The sequence below is a fragment of the Bactrocera latifrons genome, unplaced genomic scaffold (assembly GCF_001853355.1).
Source record: "Bactrocera latifrons isolate USDA-ARS-PBARC rearing strain unplaced genomic scaffold, ASM185335v1 scaffold_234, whole genome shotgun sequence".
Classification (NCBI taxonomy): Eukaryota; Metazoa; Arthropoda; class Insecta; order Diptera; family Tephritidae; genus Bactrocera; species Bactrocera latifrons.
In genome coordinates this window covers 249,741-270,317 of record NW_017535897.1, presented here as the reverse complement: position 1 = coordinate 270,317, position 20,577 = coordinate 249,741, and the positions used below count along the sequence as shown (strand labels likewise).

The 20,577-nt window shown below is 33.4% G+C and overlaps 1 protein-coding gene across 1 annotated transcript in view; it reads left to right on the top strand.

Annotated features, from left to right (window-relative positions):
- The first annotated feature begins 13,681 nt into the window (after positions 1–13,681).
- Positions 13,682–20,577, top strand: part of LOC108968937 — an 80,166-nt gene continuing 73,270 nt past the window's right edge. The window contains exon 1 of the mRNA XM_018933300.1: positions 13,682–13,763. The gene's annotated coding sequence lies outside the window, so the exon portion shown is untranslated. The remainder of the gene's footprint in view (positions 13,764–20,577) is intronic.

The following is a 20,577-nucleotide window of genomic DNA, read 5'->3' as shown; positions in this document are numbered from 1 at the left end:
CGAAATTTTATGGACATCTACCGAATTAAAAATTGAACAACTTAATACTATGTTCCCACCAAAAATTTTAACTGATTAGATTACATTTAATCTCTTCTCTAATCTCACGGTTCTCACTGCCGTTGGACAGAGGATAAAACAGATGTTATTGCCAGTCAAGAATTCACATCGCCTAATATCTATTAAAAGAAAACATTGTTCTATATTATTTTGTTATAAAAACCATCGTTTTTTAAATATTTTTCATATAATGAAAGTAATGGATTTTTTTTTTTATTTTGGGAGGTCGATTTTCAGGTGAATTCAAATTCATTGCGTTTAATTCATTTGTTTGTTTACACTTCTTTCTTGATAAAGTGTCTAAATCAGCTGTAATAAAGTAATAGACTTCCAATGCTGACAAGTAGATGGCCCAAAATCAGAGTCGCACCGAGAGATTCAGAGTGGATCAGTTCCAAATCACTTCGATGAAGTAGTTTTGAACTGTAATTTTTTTATGGCGAAATCTTGATAAATTTATAAAATTAGTGGGATAATCTAGTCAACAGAAGTAATCGTGTGAAAAAACTATATTTCCCAATTTCTGCAGAACGTTCTTCATGAGTGTTTAGCCGTTTTTTACATGCATTTCGCGTTTCTTATGAAATAAGGAAATATTTCTTTCCTTATTGTACGTAAGCTAATAGTAAGAACTGCGTCGAAAAGTTGGTTAAACAAATTTTACTTTCAATTTTGGATACACTTTTCAGCGAAGACAACACCTGTGCCAAAACTTTTTTGATTCACTGGATAATTATTATTGGCATAACATATTATCTCGCCCATGACAACACTCGCCTTAATTTAGCATGTGTGCAATTCTTAATTATTGAAGCTGCAATGAAAGGTGAGAAAGAAGAGAAAAATATTTTGCATGTACAAACGATTATAAAACATGTTAGGAAGGCCCAAGTTCGGGTGTTACTGAACATTTTATGCTTTTTTAACCTGCAAATGCATACATACATACATATGTACATAAAGGTAGCAATACACGGCACAAAAGTGCGCACACCGATCGTAAAAAATCAAACATTTTTGCCAACATGGATTGGTATTAGCACAACCCCATACACGACTAAATGGCAATCGCACACATCCTGATCGAATACACATGTGTGCCGTGCATTGCCACTTTAAGGCTTGATATGTAGTTATTTGGAGTCTGGGACGAGTTTTCACTCGATTTTATTTATTCTAAGAACAAATGTGCACCGTTATAAGAAAAACACGCTCTTTCAATTTTATGATAATTCACTTATTGGCTGATATATGCGGTATAAAGTCATAATCATTAGGAAAGGATATCTTCGAATTTTAACTATATATCTCACATATTGACCGATATCTTTGCTAAAAAGTCAACTATAAACACTGGGTCCACATATTCAGCACCTAGAAGCTTGGACAGTTTGGTTCGATTTACACGATTTTAGTTATAAGTTGGTTCACCTTAAATGCTATTCGTGCAAAGTTGTATTCTGATATACATATGTATTAATTCATTCTTGATTTGTGTACTGGAAAGTAAAACTTTCAAATAGATTTTAAAATTGTATTATCCGGGGAGTAGGCGTGACTGTATTTCGCCCATTTTCACAATATAACGAAAGAATTTTAGAGGAATGTCACATACCAAATTTTATTGAAAAGGTCGGGCTCGAGATTTAAGGATTCACCTAAAAGTGCTAGGGGGTCACTTATTAGAAGGTGGGTCCACGCCTACTATTTCAAAGTTGGTTGCCCACTGATGTAACTTATTAAGTGCGATACCCTGTGTCAGTTAAAAGTTTTATAATTGAATTTAGTGCCTAGTTATGGTACTTTATACGTTTTCGGATAATAGCGTTTTGAGGCCCCGCCATGACAATTCACGAACTTGTGCTCCGCTTGTCATCCAGATAATTTATATATATGTATGTTAATGCTTATAACCTTGTATCTATTTCGCTAAGCTGACCCCACACTGGGTTAGTCAACCCCGTTTTTCTTGTCTTATACGACAACTGCCCATAGCTTCATATGTGACTAGACGAAACGAAAACGCATCTTCGTGCTTTGGCTTGTTTGAAGAGCTGTTGTCGAACTTCTTATGTATTTTCATGCAGCCAACTCACACCAAATGCGACAAAACCGTCTTTGTTGTCGGTCCATACATGCTGAGCCACGGCGCAAGCCACAACTAATGGAACAGACAAAACACGACAGAAAAACACGCGTTGCTAATAGCTGAACCCTTGGTTTCCATAGTCAAAATTACGCATTTTATTTGTGCTTTCATTGTGTATACAAGTTGTTATAATGAGCATTGCGCGGAAAAATTAGTGTTTTTGATCGAGGCAAGGAGCCCAATATTTAATTACAAAAATAAAGATCACACAAATAAGTTAATAACGGAAAAACTATGAGACGAAATAGCTACAGAAATGAATAGTGAAGGTAAGTTTAGTTTATTTTATTTATACCATTTGTACATACATACGTGATGTTGATAAGTATTTAAAAACATAGTGAAAGTCAATTGTAGATATACAGTGTTTTCAATATTTTCATTTGTAGCCTCTTCTATGAAGAAAATGTTCTCGTTTCCGAATGATATTACGTAAAGCACAAGTAGCTTATATAATAGTTTCTACTTTATTAGGCGACAACAAAATTTGTATGAAAAATTCGAAATTTGTTTGCAAGCATACCAGATGCGCATTCCACGACTCGTCTTGTTTTTCATATTCAGGGGTGTTGTGGAATATAAGACAGAATTGCTTAACTGTCAGAATTGCAAACCAATAAATAGTGTCACAGAAAAATATAGATGGGAATTCGAAATATTGTCGAAGCTAAAAGGGAAATAGTGACCGAGCATCTGGCAGATATATGAGCGCTTGGACAAAAAGCGAAAACTTTGACTCGGTTTTTCATTTTTAAAATTTTTCTTAATTGGCGGAAGGTATTGAAAAAAACTAAACTTATGGAATCTTCTATTTAAACCAAAAAAAAAAAAAAAACTAAAAAAAGTTAAGTTTGGACATATGTTTAAACAACATAAAGTAACATTTTTTTGGGACAAACACCATTTTTTTTAATTTTACATTTTTTTAGAATTAAAAAATTTTTTTTTTTGAGATTTTCCTAGTTGAACTTGAATATACATACATAAGTTATTAAAAAATATGAATTTTTTGAATTCCGATAGAAATTGCGACTTGCATTCTTCCCTCCCAAAAAAACATCAAAAAATCGATTTTGTAAGCCTTAGAGGCAGGCTCCCGCTTAAATATCCGCATATTTTTTTCAAAACCCAATAACTAAGACATTTCGTGTTTTATTCTTATGTTTTCTTCTATAGAAATAAAGATAAATCAATAAAACAACATGATTTATTAACTTACATCTGAAATCTGTGTGTGACTATCTTCTTGCTTTGTTTCTGACAGCAAAAACAATAAAATTTGGTTTCCGTTAGATCCAAAACCGATACAAATTCTGTTTCGAATATCAATAATGTCTGAATTCATGACACCTACTGCTTTTTTTGATCGGATTCAGTTCTGATTCCGAGAACTATCAGATTCCACAACACCCCTGATTGTATATTCTTCGCTCATTTGTCAAGTTCCTTCGCTCAAAAGGTCTTAGAACATGCGTAAGAAGTGGATAGCCTTCTTGAATGAAATTTTTTATAACTAAGATAATCTGGTCCTGCTTTTGGATGGCACTGTATTCATATGTGTTTTCCATCTATAGCTCCTGCACAATTAGGAAAGTACATTTTTTCAAGTGCATCCGCTATAGAAAGCCTTTGCAAGGTAATCTAGACAGCTTTGCAGATTTCCACGGAACTCATATGCGAGGTATTTGAGGGAAAGAAAACAAACCATCTGGATCGAGTGGTAGTCGAAGAGGAAACTGCCGACATGTCGCAAAATGATTTTACGGATACAGTACGTACTGACAAAAGCAGTCCAATACCTGCAAAAAAGAGTAAGATAATAAATAAAATAAAAATACATTGATTTTAAGTTTAAAAAGCAATTTGTTTTTACTTACCGTAGTGTTATAATTAATCTTTCCGCATGAGTTATGTTAGTTTGTATTTTGCTTAAAAATTAAATGTTTTATTAAAAAAAGCAAATTTCGAAATTTTCTCGGATGCATTCTCAGTTCAGACATCAAATTTGTAATAATATTTTCTGAATCGCGCTTCTGGTTGTACGGATGTACCCACCATTCTCTTTAATTTCTTTCACTTCGTTCATAAAACTCAATTATTGAAAATAGGACTGAGAATAGGACTTGAGAATAGGAATAGAGTTGAAATCCGGATGTCTGTCTGTCCGTCCGTCCGTCTGTCCGTCTGTCCGTCTGTCCGTGCAAGCTGTAACTTGAGTAAAAATTGAGATATCATGATGAAACTTGGTACACGTATTTCCTACATAAGAAGGTTAAGTTCGAAGATGGGCAAAAGCGGCCCACTGCCACGCCCACAAAAGGCGAAAACCGAAAACCTATAAAGTGTCATAACTAAGCCATAAATAAAGATATTAAAATGAAAATTTGCACAAAGGATCGCATTAGGGAGGGGCATATTTGGACGTAATTTTTTTGGAAAAGTGGGCGTGGTCCCGCCCTTCCTCGATCTCAAAAACTACTATAGCTATGTCAACCAAACTGTAGAGAGTCGTTTCTTTTAGGCATTTCCATATACAGTTCAAAAATGGAAGAAATCGGATAATAACCACGCCCACCCCCCTTACAGAGGTTATGTTGAAAATCACTAAAAGTGCGTTAACCGACTAACAAAAAACGTCAGAAACACTAAATTTTAAGGAAGAAATGTTAGAAGGAAGCTACATCCAGGCTTTTGTTAAAAACTTAAAATGGGCGTGGCGTCGCCCACTTATGGACCAAAAACCATATCTCAGGAAGTACTCGACCGATTTCAATGAAATTGAGATGTACCAAATATCGATGAAATCGGTTCACAACCACGCCTGAAATCTCGATTATCACTTTATCATGCGAGAGTATAAAATGTTCGGTGACACCCGAACTTAGCCCTTCCTTACTTGTTTCGTTTTATTTCAATGCACACCAAGGGAGACAAAATGTCGCACTGTGTTTCACTTGGTGTGGGTTAGAGCACAAGACATTTTTGTGTCTTATTAGTCAGAGTCGTTTTTGACTAAAGGCCTAATTATAGTATGCATATGCAGCCGTATGTTACTGTCAAAAAATTAACGAAAAGACTGCCAAATGCATAAGGAACGGAGAGTAGACTTTTGAATGACTATAATGTACTTACATGCAGAAGAGAAAATGGCCAATAAACAATTAGTGTTTTGATTTTATATTTCGTTTGGATTTTGTTAAAATTAATAGAAAATTAAAAAAAATAGTTCGGTCAGTGAGGGAAATAAACAGGAAGAGGAAGTAGGATTGTTTTTGTACGATTCCTAGAAATGAAGGGGACCACATGGACACATAGATTTTTTTATATATACGCGATTGAAATAAAAGGCCGTAAAAACATTTATTATTTCAATATTTTCGACTAAACTTTGTATAAAGCCTTCGTTGTCCTCCATCTTAAAATTCAAAATGATGTATCTGTTGACAGACAGCGAAAACAGCTGATTCCTTACGGAAGATGCGACCAGTTTCGCATTTTCCTTAAGCAAATGACGTTTGAAAAAACTTAAAGAAATTTGATGTAAAGTACATTATAGTTGCAACATACAATTTGTGTGTATTTGGACAGTTGCTTACGCTGGCTTAATGTGCAAATAGTTAGGCCTTAATCCGTGGCCATACCCGCCATACATGTGTTTTCGATCGGTATGTGTTCGATTGCGATTTACTCGTGTATGGGCTTGTCCGCATACCAATTCATGCTCGCGAAAATGTTTGATTTTATACGATCGGTGTTCACATATGTACATATGTCTTGTATGGCGCTGTGTGCACACAAAATCTCATTTTTCTCGACTGGTCGAATAGGAAAGATCGTGGACAAACAATTTTCCGCTTGCTTGTTGTACATTGGAAGAACAAACGCAAAATGGATTTGTATGTCGTGTATGGTGAAACGATTCATACAGATCGAATGCACACGTCTGTCGTGTATGGCCACTTTTATTTAAGTACATACGTCTTTTAGACGAGCAAAACTACTATACTTGTACAAGTTAACACAGCACTTCAGACAATTCCCACCATCGGTCAGCAACTCAGTACGAAACACGAAACCCAGCAATAGCTGACGTCGCATCAGCAATATTAGCGGCTTCACACGCGCATCTGATTAACTGCTGACTATAGGGACCCGGTACAAGCGTAGGTTTAATTTAGACTTAAGGTAAAAATTGTATTCAGTCTTAAGACAGCATTTTTATAATAAAGACGCAGAAGCGAGTCCGCTATCCTTTTGAAAAATCAAAACCAAAAACTAATGGTTTAATTGGCGTTCGAGCAGGGACAGCTTCAACGCGCGAAGGTAGTGAAAGCCTGAAACTAAAAAGTAAGGCTACGCGAGTGAATAAAACTTACAATACCGAGTAATACACAAAAGCGGCGACCGGAGCCCCAAAGGATAATAACGTCGAAGGACCAAAGGTATCCTGTTGAGAGCTGTCCCCTTACACCGGACTGAAAGCGTTAGGATCCGATAGGAAGGAAACGCACCCTCCACCACGTGCGCAACGAGGGACCCTAGTAGGATAGCAAACGGGACGACACCGACGACTTGCGCCAGGAGGCTAGATATAAGTAAGCATATAGATTAAGAAATATTAAATTAATTAATTAAAAAATTAAAAAATTTATAAAGCATTTGGAAAAAAAGTGGAAAGAGATAATTAAGAAACCAGAGATAATTTTTTTAAGAATAAATTAAAACATTAATTCAGATTAAGAAATTTATAAAGCGTTTGAAAAAAGTGGAAAGTGATAATTAAAAAACAAGATAATTTAAGAATAATTTAAAAACATTAATAAAAAAAAAACATTTGCCAAATTACAAGTAATTAAGCTTAAGTTTGAAATTTATATGTTAACTAACCCCAAATAATACGTTGAATAACAACAGGCTTGTACAGCAAATAAAATAATAAATATAAAAGCTGCGATTCACCACCTAACGGGCACTCTCCAGCTTATAAAAATTAAATCTTCTGCGATTCTGTAGCCAACTCAGGAGTTGACCAGACCCTCCAGAGAATTATAACCTATAAACAAAATAAGAACGGCTTGTACAGCCAATAAATTAAAAGAACGAAAGAGCCGAGATACACCACCCAACGGGGGACCCTCCGGTTCTTAATAACTACAGTCCAACTCTGCGATTCACCACCAAAGGGACTTTCCATAGGATAAGGGCATATAACTAAAAACAATAATATCCTCAAAATATCCAATAAAATTATGCCAACCAATCCCATACGACCTGCTGTGCTAATCCCATCCTGTTCCAAATTCTGGCGAAGTGAATCTGGAACAATTAACCAATATTATAAGTGGTGTGGTCACAAACATTTTAAGACAAGAAGGACGAAACATAGTCCAAGCTGCGCTTAATCCAAACGCAAACTTCGCAAACTTAACTGATGTGACTATAGATCCTACACTGACAAACAACATCAACGACTTAGACAAAATCCCTGACGTGGTAAGATGTCTTCGTGAATTCTCTGGGAATCCAGGAGAATTCAGTTCATGGAAGAAAAGMGTGGACRGAATTTTGGAAATATACGAACCTCAAAGAGGATCGCCAAATACTACGGTATCCTTAACGTAGTAAGAAGCAAAATCGTGGGAAACGCCTACATTGCCCTCGAATCATATAACACACCTTTAGAATGGAAGGCTATTTCAAAATGCCTTACTCTCCATTACGCCGATAAAAGGGACGTAGGTACCTTAGAGTACCAAATGACGTCATTAATTCAAGGTAACTATACTATTCAGGAATTTTACCAAAGGGTATATTCGCACCTATCTCTCATTCTTAATAAACTTGGGTGCATGGAAATCGGTGCTGAATCCGTGCATTTACTCACACAAACTATTCTTGACAAAGCCCTTGACACTTTTATTCGAGGACTGAATGGCGATTTGCCAAGGCTCCTTGGGATGAGAGAACCCGTAGACCTCCCTCAAGCTCTTTACTTATGCCTTAAATTAGAAAACCAGAAATTTCGTTCGCATTACGCGATCAATAATAAYTCYCACGTTAGAAAAGCTCAGGACTTTCGCCCACCTCTTCCGCCTAAAAAGGCCACCAACGAATTCTASCCATAATTGGCTTACATTCCTAAGCCATATTTATCTAAACCGAACTACGTGCCTCAGCAACGGCAACAACCCCCACGTCCTTTCAGACTTCGGCGTCCAGAGCCAATGGATGTAGACCATTCCCTACATACAAAAGCGGTTAACTATATGAATAGAAATGCACCCAATAACCAAGCTTGGAAATGACCGTCAAATTGCCCTCCACAAGTGCCTTTCAAATAACAAAGGAACTTCCATATAGAAACCGGTAGAGAAGATCTATATAACCACCATGACGAACAAATACTGACATCGACAAAGGAAGAATACGAAGCAATGTTAAACAACGAACAAATCGAACAACTAGTTCAAGAGAATAGCCAACCTGACTACATATATATTAATTTATTAGGAGGAAAAGTTCTTCGTTGTCTTATATAGAATTTAGAACGAAGAACGGAAAATTTTTAAAAATACTTATAAATACAGGATCAAGCAAAAATTACATACATACAACCACGACTCGTAGCAAAACCAATTCCTAATGAAGAAGTTTTTTTTGCAAATTCCATAGCAGAAAAGATTCAAATTACCCATCATACAATAATTAATCTAGCTGAAAAAGATAACTCGAATTTGAAATTTTTTATCCTTTTGATGGTATTATCAGAAACGATAGCCTCAAACGCCTCAATGCAACTATAAACATTCGCGATGACATAATTAAATTCGGTAACGGTAAAGAAATAAGAATAAAACAGAAGCTTTCTCCTACAGTAAACAGTAGGGACGTAAGGACAGAACATATGACACCTTCTCAGAAATTCCTTTAAACCCTAAAGATAACTTCCTTTATCCTATCCTCAAACATGAAACTACCCAAACTTTTGAAATCCTCAACACCCTTAATCGGTAGAAAACAAAAAGAAGAGGAGATCAATTGACATATTAGGAACGGCATGGAAATACATCGCCGGATCTCCTGATCATAATGATCTTAATATTATAAATGACAATTTGAATAATCTGAAACAATATAATAATAATCAAATAATTATTTATAATTTATTTGAAAAACGTATAAATAATATAATAAATATTATCAATAAAATGTTAAATACCATAAAAAAGGATGAAGACATTATAACAGAAATTATGATAAATTTGCAAAACAGAATAAGATTGATCAAAGAAGAATTAATAAATATAAAATATGCCATCCAATGGGCAAAACAAAATATAATAAACTCAATACTTTTAAGCATTGATGAAGTTAAATTTCCTATTAATAAACTAAAGGAGGAACAAATACCTTTTAAAACTGCCGAAGAGGCACTGAAATTCTCAAAGATAAATGTACTAAGCAAAGATATGACGATTTTATATATGATAAAAATTCCGTTAACTTTTTAAGAAACATTAAAAAATATAATTATAAGACCTGTAAAGAAAGAAAATAATTATGTAATTAAAACGGACTATAAAGAAATTCTTAAAGGAAAAAATAAAATATACGGAATTAAAAATGAATGTAAAAATTTTAACGAAATAGCAATTTGTAAAGAAATTAATCTAATAGATCTAAGTAAAGACGATTGTATAAGTAGAATAGTAAATAGCTTAAATTCCACATGTACCATAACAAAAGGGAATCACGTGCCCACAATCGAAGAAACAAAAACTGGAATAATATTGCTGAATAAATTTAATGGAAAAATAGAAGAAATAAATGGAACACATGTCATAATATTTTACAACTCAACAATCAAAATCAACAATCAAATATTTAGCAATATCGAAGCAAAAACAATTGAAGCCATTCCCGCAATTTTGCAACCAGCCCCAATAGAAAAAGAACGTATTGAATTGCTATCATTGGGAGCTTTAAAAGAATTACACCTCACCAACATCAAGCGGATAAATTCTTTTAAGAAAGCTACACTATCTATTGACAGCCTGACATCGGTAGCTTTAACTACCACCATAATAATTTTTATCTTATTACGGAAAAAGAAGATTGAAATAAAATATATAGAAAAGGAGACAATAAGACCTAACACGAGTCAAATAGTTACCCTCCCAGAAGAAACTCATAACATTCCAAATTATATAAAGTTTCACGATCTACCTTTCTATTGATGATCGAGGACGATCAGATTTAAGGAGTTAACACAGCACTTCAGACAATTCCCACCATCGGTCAGTAACTCAGTACGAAACTCGAAACCCAGCAATAGCTGACGTCGCATCAGCAATATTAGCGGCTTCACATGCGCATCCGATTAACTGCTGACTATAGGGAACGTGACCCGGTACAAGCGTAGGTTTAATTTAGACTTAAGGTAAAAATTGTATTCAGTCTTAAGACAGCATTTTTATAATAAAGACGCGGACGCGAGTCCGCTATCCTTTTTAAAAATCAAAACCAAAAACTGATGGTTTAATTTACATGTTCCAAGAGTATAAAAGTAATATCTTTCAAAAATGCAATATATTCCTTACAAGAACAAAAAATTGATCGATTGTATGGTAGTTAATCGTTATAGTGACATGATATGAATGATTATTCGAAGGTTGCACCGTTGTCTTAGAAGCTATCTCATGACAAATTTGTCATAGGAGAAAAGGGGCAAATCAGCTATAGTAATTTATTATAGTGGAAAATAAAAAAGCCTTAGCTAAATATCTAATGTTATGTATTTTTGTTAATTTGTCTACATAAATAAAAATTAATAATTGTCTGCATGTCCTTTATAGAATGTAGATAATTTAGACAATCTTTAGCAAAGTTGTTGTGCAGGAGCAAGAGTGGTTTCCGGGTTAGTGTGCCAAGTTTTCGAGAGATGAACAAAATCATGAACACAAAAAAAAAATATTTTATATTAGAGCAAACGAAATCTAATAATTATCTATGTAAACCAACTATTAAGTAGTAATAAATAAATATAATCGTTAGTACAAATAGCATTAAGATCTATGGACCAAGCAAGCCCTAAGAATATCAATAAAGCGTACACATTTCGATGCAGCTCAAAAGCATATTTTTAATGACTCGAAGAGAATTAGTGTTGTACATTTTAAAAACATAAAAACATATTGTACTAAAGAGGGAATGCTTTACAGTACGGTACTATCACGGTATCTTTGGACTTAAGCTGTTATGGTAATATTACGACAGTTTATAGAGGAGACTAACTATCCGGGGATAGTTTTATACAGATAACTTTATCGGTATTTGGATTACATACTGGAAAATAAAAGAATGAATAAAAAAATATAGAATTAAAAATTGTGATGGGAAGTCGGACTAGTTATCATCCGATTGCATCCATTTTCGCACTTGATGTACTGTGACAATTTGTCCTCAAAAAATTTGGTTGATATAACTGTAGTGATTTGGAAGTTATGTATGTACATCAAATCAATTAGAGGAGGGGTCTGCATTAAATTTTAGCCCACAGATGCTACTATTTTTGCAAACCTGAGTCTGCCGAACTGACTGTTATTGACAAGGAAACTTTTTTTTATATTTACGGCTTTATTTTCACTTCTAACTTTTTATATAAGAAGTTTTGGGTCATAATTGGAGTAATTTTTTGTACAATTTAACTAGTACAAGACTAGCAGTTATCTGAATCAGGCATAATGTAGTTTGTCACTTGGTCATTTCCCTACAGGGAAATGCTCTCTCTGTATGGAAGTACGTATACGTACGTCTATAAGAAAGTTTTTTGTTTGTAGGTGTTACTTGAAATATTCACTCTTGTTTTATTTTGTAACGTTCTGTTTTTGACATGTCCTCCCAAGAGACCTGTAGGCCGTCAATTCCATACAATGTTGCATAAACTTATTTCCTTCTACGAATAATGGGTGTCAATTCCGCTTTCAATTTTACCTTTTCCTTCATGATTTATTTGATGAGTCCCAAATTCTTCTATACATACTAACATACTAACGTTCATACCATCGCAAGCCACACAAGCTATCTTGCGCACCTTCTGTATTTACCTATCCCCTGTTGCGGTTGGAACTGTGTATTGTGTTCGAACTCATTGTTTGCAGTGCGCAACTCTACCTTATTTACTATTTTTCTATTTCCTACCCATTTCGGTTGTTTTTTGCTTATACAAAATTAAATTTGGTATGAAGGACCCCTAAATTTAGCACCAAAGTGGAAGCATTCATCCTTTGGTAAATAAATGGTAGTTTTTGCTTAAAAAAGTTTATTTTGATCGATCAGTTTGCATATTATACTATAACTATGGTGTTGAAATAAAAGTTTTTTTTTCGCATTAAATAATCTTAATTCGACTTGACCGTTGTTTATGCCAAACAATGTGGCTAGACCGTTGGTTGCTATAAGAAATTCACTGGTTAAGTTTAATATAGTCTTTGAAATTGTATTAGAGAGAAGAACTGTAGCACTTTTACCTGACAAATGACAAATTTGAAGTGCAGATCAGATAAAGGGAAACTGCCATAAGTAAGGATTGCATTGAAGCTATCTGAAAAAGTGATCATTTATTGGCGAACTCTTAATTTCTAATTGCTTTTAGCTTTCAACTGAGAAACGAACTTTTCATCAAAAGTGTTGAATTTAGCAAGATATCCTATTTAGAAAATTATTTTTAATATTTACTACATATATTGTACGAAAACTAAAAATTAGCATCTGTCATAAAAAGATGAATTTAGTTACTATCCAAAGAATTCAAAATTCAATTTGTGACCAGCAGCATTTAAATATAAGTATGTAAAAATATTATATGACCTAAAAAGATATTTTCATTTTAAATCTCTGCTTATCATATACGTTTATAGACACACACCTGTCCATTTGTTAACATAATTACACTTGCCAGAGAGTTTGGTACTTAATTGCATTATTCTTTAAGAATTTTAATAAAATAATAATTTCGAGTACTTTCCGCAAAAGTACCGCATCTTAATTCGGAACATCGTTCCATTGGACCTTTTCCAAGTCTGATGCTTCGCTACGGCGGATTAATTCTCCACTAACGGTGGATTCAGCTTTTCAACGACAGGAAGCGTAAACAAAATATTGTCGGCAACCATCACATTTTACCAAATGGCATTTTATACTCTCATCTCTCGACGCGAAATCAAAAAGTTTGCAAAGCGCACACTCAACATAGCACTAATGAGACAATTCTGTTGAAGATGGTGAAAACGAATGCGGACTCATCGGATGGCAAGCTTATAAACTGCCGCTTCAGTTCTGTTTCGGCTTCTCGAAGGATACGTTGTTCATAGTTGGCAGGATACGGTTAATCATTTGTGATGTTTTTGCCGTGAATTGCACCAGTGTATGCATTTTTTTTGTATATATTGTATATTATAACCGTGTTGCAGTGCATGTGAATATCGCTGAGCATCAAATGAGTAGGAACGAGCTTGTCGACCCAGAATTTTCCGGCCGAAAGGTATTTGTATATGTGAGTGCCCAAGTGTTAAAATATTTTATGTGTGCGGTTAGTTCGCTTTATTCGAGTTGTCGTCGTTCTTAAAGCGAAGTGGTTTTAGTTGCCGAGAGCGCTGTGTGCTGTTTTCGTAGCACGAACACAGTTCAAGTTCAAAGCTAAAAGTGCTTCGCATAATATGATTATCTCTGAAAGTGTCCAGTCACACTCACTCAGCTTCCACTTCAGCGGCCATCGTAAACAGCCACTTCTGTTCGTGTGTTAGTGACGTCCGCATCCGATGCACTCCCGTGTTTGCTCGACGAAACTTTCCCAAATTAACATATCAATTAGCTCCGTACATATACTGTACTCTAAATACATGTATGTCAGCGGATATAACGGTACATCAGGGTTTGTAGGCGCATGGTGCAAAAATTTAACAATACCACCGATGTGTTTCCAAAAGTTAATAGAACTTATGTATTGAGATGTCCTAGAAGATACAACGTACTGTTTGTCTCACCCCCATTCATGACAAGCTCGACGGAAAGTAAAATCCATACATCAGCGTTCGTTTGGGTTGTTGAAAAACAATTAATTTACAGTTGAAAAAAAAAAATCAAAAATTCGTGTTCATACTCTAAGAAAAGTTTAAGTTTAATTAATTTTATTTTTAATTTAATACACCATCCCACTTATTGCACCTTAAGGTCGTCAGTACTGAGAGACAAGTGAATTCATGTACTCTAGATATTCAGTTAAAATATCAGTGAAGTGTGTGGAGTGAAGTTTTTGAAAGATTTGTGTGTTATGTGGAAATCACGTGTCAAACATAAATATTTTAATAGGAAAAAAGGTAAATATTTCACAGATAACATATTCTCATATTATGTGATAGATCTCTACTGATACTAGAGACCTAGGTTTTTTACCTAACGATTAATCGGTTCAAATGCACATATAATTTTTACCTAATGCTAAACTGCCAAGTTCCACATTTTCAGTTGTTGTTTTTCAGTATTAAAAACATCTTGAGGTGAAGAGAAAAATTCGAAAATAGCAGGACGTATTATTGTTATGATTTCTGGTCAGACTTGGGTGAAGTTGAATAAAACAAAACTTTGTTTGCAACGCAAGTAGTGAATGGCTACCAAATCTCTTAACATCAGAGCTCAAAGAAAGAGTAGGTATAAGGAAGCCTGAATTTTATATATCTATGATTGTGGTTTGGAATTCACTTAAGAGGTCTAAATTTTTCTTCATAAAATTTATAACTATTAGTAGCACATACATATTTAAAATAATGGCATATTTTTACCTAAAATTATTCAACACAGTCAACGAGAGATTGCGGTAAATAAAACCGTAATATAATATTAAAAACAGTTAAGAATGAGCTATTAGTTCCCGTCATGCTAAAAATCAGTAAAATATCAAAACATCAAACTAGTATTTGCTATTGGATTGAATACTTAATCGAACAACTATCAGACTTCACACTTTTTGAATCGCATGCCCGTTACAACTAACGAATTCCTGTCTACTCATTAATCATGTCTTGATTGTTCTAGATGTAAAGATACGCTTAGAAACTCAGTTGGAACTCCCGTGCTTTTATAAAATTTTACTGAAATTTGGCGTTACTTTACTTGTCTCGGATATTTTAGAAAATATTAAACGTTGCTTAACAAAGCAAAGAGTTAATGAGTTCGACCAAGGATTATCTAATATTCCTATTGGAAGGCAACAAAACCCAGTCTACTTGAAAACGCAGCTAACAACCCTGAGTTTTTGCTTTGGGACGCACTGTTATAACATAAGTATTTAGCAGAATTACTCAATTTTTTGAAAGATTCCTGAAATAAAACAAATGGAAAAAATTACGTTCATTAGAGTTTAAAATAGTTATGTATTTATGTATAGCAGAATTTCTGTGTGTTATTTTAAAGAATATTAAAATTTATTTGTAATTCTTAAAATATATTTCACAACAAAAAAGTGTAAAATAAAAATCTGCGTTTCTTACAAAATTAGTGAAGTGTTTTTAAAGAGCAACAATTGTTTTAAATACCAAATTTGGTAAATTATTCAGTTAGCAACGTCCGTAAAAAAGTTAAAAGTAAAGTGCACAAGTTTTTTGAATAAATCAAATCATAAAATTTCTGATTTTGAAACTTCAACCTACTGTAATAAGATAAGTTATTATACACAGCTGTCTGTGGTATCCAGACGATATTCTTTCGTAAAGATCAATTTAGTAGCCTGTTGTCGAACAATAATAATAGAAGCATATTAGGAGGTAAGTTGACTTTATTGTTGAAATCTTACAAATTGCAATTTGGAAATTTCGAAAATTACAACGATTATAGTTTTAATATGCAAAATATTCTATGTGATTAAATGGAATGCCTGTGCGATATTTGCAAATCTTTTCCTTTTAGGGCATGTAATTTTACTGGCAATAATCTACACAAAGTTTTATCATATATGTTATGTTTGTACAATTCTAATGACCCATTTTAAAATAAGTGTACATAGAATTATAAATCTCACATGAACTATTGAAATATACACACTGCCACGACATTAAGTCTCTTTCCCTCATCCACTTCTGGCAGTGGAAGTGAAAGTGGAAGTTGTTTGACTTCGCGGTAAATAGCGCTTATTCAATCAATAATATTGACACAATTTTCTGAGTTATTACATCTTCGCCGCTTGTGATATATATATATATATTAGGCTGCTTCAAAAAATGTTTTTTTTTTTTGAACTCTTACCCTTTCAAATGTTATTGATTGACATACAAAAAATCTCCCCTAAAGCCAGGCGCTGTAGCTTAACTGTAAGGGGTCGCTATTTTTTTTTCGGCTTCCATACATTATACATAGGAATTTTCGATTTTTCATTCAAACTAAAATTTCACCTAATTTTCGTTTCTCAAACATAACCATCACATATTCGGAAAGTTCACTTTTCAAACACCAAAAATTTCTGCAACAAATTTTGATTATCTCAATTAGGCGATTAGATACAGTGATTTGATATTTGGAATATTTTCAATAAAAAATAAAAAAGTTTCTAAGAATAATAATTTTGTCGCGGGAATTTTTAAAGTTTGGAAAACCGACTTTCTGAATATGTGATGGTTATTTTTTAGAAACGAAAAATAGCTGTTGAAATTTTAGTTTCAATGAAAACACGAAAATTCCTAAGTAAAACGTATGGAAACCTAAAGGATTTTTTGTTTGTCAATCACTAACATTTGAGGGGGTAATAGTTGAGAAGAAATTCCAAATTTTTTCTAAGCACCCTAATATATGTACAAACTCTTTTATTCCGTGCCTTTTATTGTACAAATTCAAGAATATACTTGTATTGAAATATGATTTTCGAAATTCTAATTTTTTCCGAAGTTATAACAAATCTAATGTTGTGGCAACTGGACCGGTTTAGCGGACATACTATTCTATCATTTACGGTGCCTGAACTTTTTCGGTGAACTACTTTTTTGATGAAGTTGCTATACTATCTTAAGTTTTTATCAGCYGATTTATTCGCAAAAAGTAAGGTTAAAGGAAATTTGAATAATTTAATTACCTAATTTAAGCTTAAATTACTGGACTACGACTCTTATCTTAAAAAACTTTCAAGATTTTATTGTTAAGTTCTTTAAATTTGATACATAGATATGTATACTTATATGTATGTTTGTATGTAGGCATGTATATCAGGAGTGTAATATGATTGAATAAGTATTATGTTTTAAAGTAACATCAATGCACATGAAATCCCGTCGAATAAAACTACCAGTCCAGTGTCTGCTTAAATCAAAAACGCATTTGTATAATCTTAATGGTATCCTATGATGAGTGTATGGATCGTAAAATAAGGTCAGGTAAAAACTTCCTCTAGGGCTCACATTGTATGCGATAATGATTGAGGCTATAAAACCGCTAATGTTCATTGCCAATCCACAGAAACTTTTTTTCAACTCTTTGGTAACATAAACACAAAACTACTATATGTACACACGCAGTCATGTGGTAGATATAAGAGTTTTACCGTAGTGTATGCATAAAGTTCACACATCGAAATATAAGTACATATAAGTTTGCAAGATAACCACCCTGCCAGCCAACAGTGGTTAAAAAACTAGTAAAACAGTAGGTTTAGAAACTAACAAAAATAGTAGCTCGCCATAGGCCGCGTGAAGATTCTAACCACTTTTCCCCTCTCACGTACGTATACATGTTATCATATATCTCTGTCGCAGTGTCATATCAGCAGTGTCATATAAAAAAGTATATCTGTCTAATCTATCTATCTAATATCTCTAATCGACAGCTGATGCGGGGTTGCATTTTCTTTTTCTTAATTTAAAATATTTATAAAATTCTAAACATTTTAAATTTTAGGTTTTTTATTTTTCTTTATTAATGAACATTTTCTACAGAATTACAAATACATATGTACATATTTTCAATAAAAAAAATATTAATATCTGAAAAAAAAAGTTTAATTAAATAGAAATAATAATAGCATCTGAAAGAAACGATTAATTAAACAACAAATTATATTAAATAGAAATAGAATTGACTCTGAAAGAAAGATTATTTATATAAAAATCATAATAATATGTGAAAGAAAAGAATAATATTATCTGATTATTTAAACAAGAAAAAACGTTAACTTCAGTTGCACCGAAGCTAAATACCTTTTACAGGTGCATTTCTGTTAGTAATTATGTGTTCAGTTTGTATGGAAGCTATATGCTATAGTAATCCGATCTGAAAATTTTTTTCGGAGATTATATTATTACCTTAAGAAGTATTCCATGTCAAATTTCGTGAAGATACCACATCAAATGTGAAACTTTTCCATACAAGAGCTTGATTTCGATCGTTCAGTTTGTATGGTAGCTATATGCTATAGTTATAGTTATTACCGATCTGAACAATTTCTTCGGAGATTACATTGTTTCTTTGGAAAATAACCTCTGCCAACTTTTGTGAAAATACATTGTGAAATGTGAAAGTTTTCCATACAAGAACTTGATTCCGATCGTTTGGTTTGTGTGGAAGCTATATGTTATAATTAATATATGTCTAAAATTCATTCACTTAGCTTCTTGTTGAGCGAGCACGAATGACATGCGCCTTTCAATCGTTTTTTTCCCCCTTTTTGAGATTTTTCTTTGGCACTATTGACAATTATGTTTTTTCCTTCGCACTCATTCAAATAAATCAAGAAATGAAAGAAATTTTTTTCATCACATTTAGGTAAACAAAAAATAACCCGAAAATGTGCGTTGGTGATAGTGCATAGAGAAAAAATTTGTAATTGCATTGAAATATTTGAGAAAAGTGGTTAGCCGTGGCTGGCAGGGTAAGCGCTTAAGGATAAAAATAGCAACCAATACTCTTACATAATAACTCGTAAAATGGCAGTGGATTTCACGAGAAATTGTGTCATGATATTTTAGTAGGAATTGACAAAATAGCTCATTAAGTGGTAATTAACTAGTTCGGGTGTTTGTGTTCATAGTAAATAAAACGTTTGAAACTTACCACTTTTAGCGGTTATACAAGTATACAGTTAGAATTTTCAAAAATCGATTTTTTTTACAAACAAAAAATTTATATTGTCCCGGTTAATATTTTCGAAGTCATAACGAAACTCAAAAACGGCTAAACTGAGAAGTCTTAAATTTCAACACGAGCTTCTTAAATACGATTTTTAGTAATTACTCAGCAATAAATATTTTTTATAAACAATTTAAGGCAGAAATTTTGGTAAAAAATATTTTTTTTTTTAACCGCCTTTCCAATCAAGAACTTTTATTTTGCTTATTCTTTCGATTTGCTTTACTAGATGTAACATTACTTAAACGAAATCGGTTTGGTTTTTTTAATTTCAGTGAATCCAGTTCAGAGATATATGTAAATATAAATAAAAATTTTTACAAATACTAAGTCTAAGCATATTTTTTGTCAAAATTTTTGGATCACTAAATTTAAAAGTTTTCTCAGAAAAAATTCTGGAAAAATCGCTTTCTCGGCTTTCTAAGGGTTTATATTGCATATGGAATATAAGTCGTTAGAAAGGCGCTACAATTCGAGGACGGTCGTATAAGTACTTAGCAAAGTAGAAGGAGAATAGTTAGAACTGCAAAGTAAGGGATTTTCGGACGAATAAGGACATTATCGGTGATTATACTCTGGGTTTTGAAATCTCGTATTGACAAACTGCCGATTGAAAACACAAGATAGTTGAGATAGTAGGAATTTCGAATGGTCGTGCCGTCACCAAGGCTATCAGGCTATGAACTCTGGCTTCATCAACCGCATTTAGCAACGTTTCCCACGTTTAAAAAGTCACTAACATTTCAGCCCGGTAAACGAAACGCGAAGGGTATTACGAGCACTTGTTTTGCAGACGGGTTGAAACAGATGGAGTATTGCTGCGCGAAGTGAGAAGAGAAAACATTTGCAAAGTAATTCAATAAGTTATTAATTTCGTATGATAGGACGTAACAATATCTGTAGCTTGTAGGGTTAAAGATCTACAAGTACATACTTATATAAACAATTTTTGGTCATAAGTGGCGTGCACTAAATACATTATTCGTACAAAGTTTTATCCCTTCAATTAATTGCTTCTGGATTTGTGTTCTGGAAACTGAACGAATCAAGTAGAATAGTAGTTAAAATTGTGCCATATAAGAAGTAAGCGTGGTCGTTGTTCGATTTCGTCCATTTCCACAATGTGATATGAGAATAATGAATTGTGGCGTCTTTAGTTATTGAGATATCCACATTTATTGAATTAGTAGTTTTTAACAGTACGT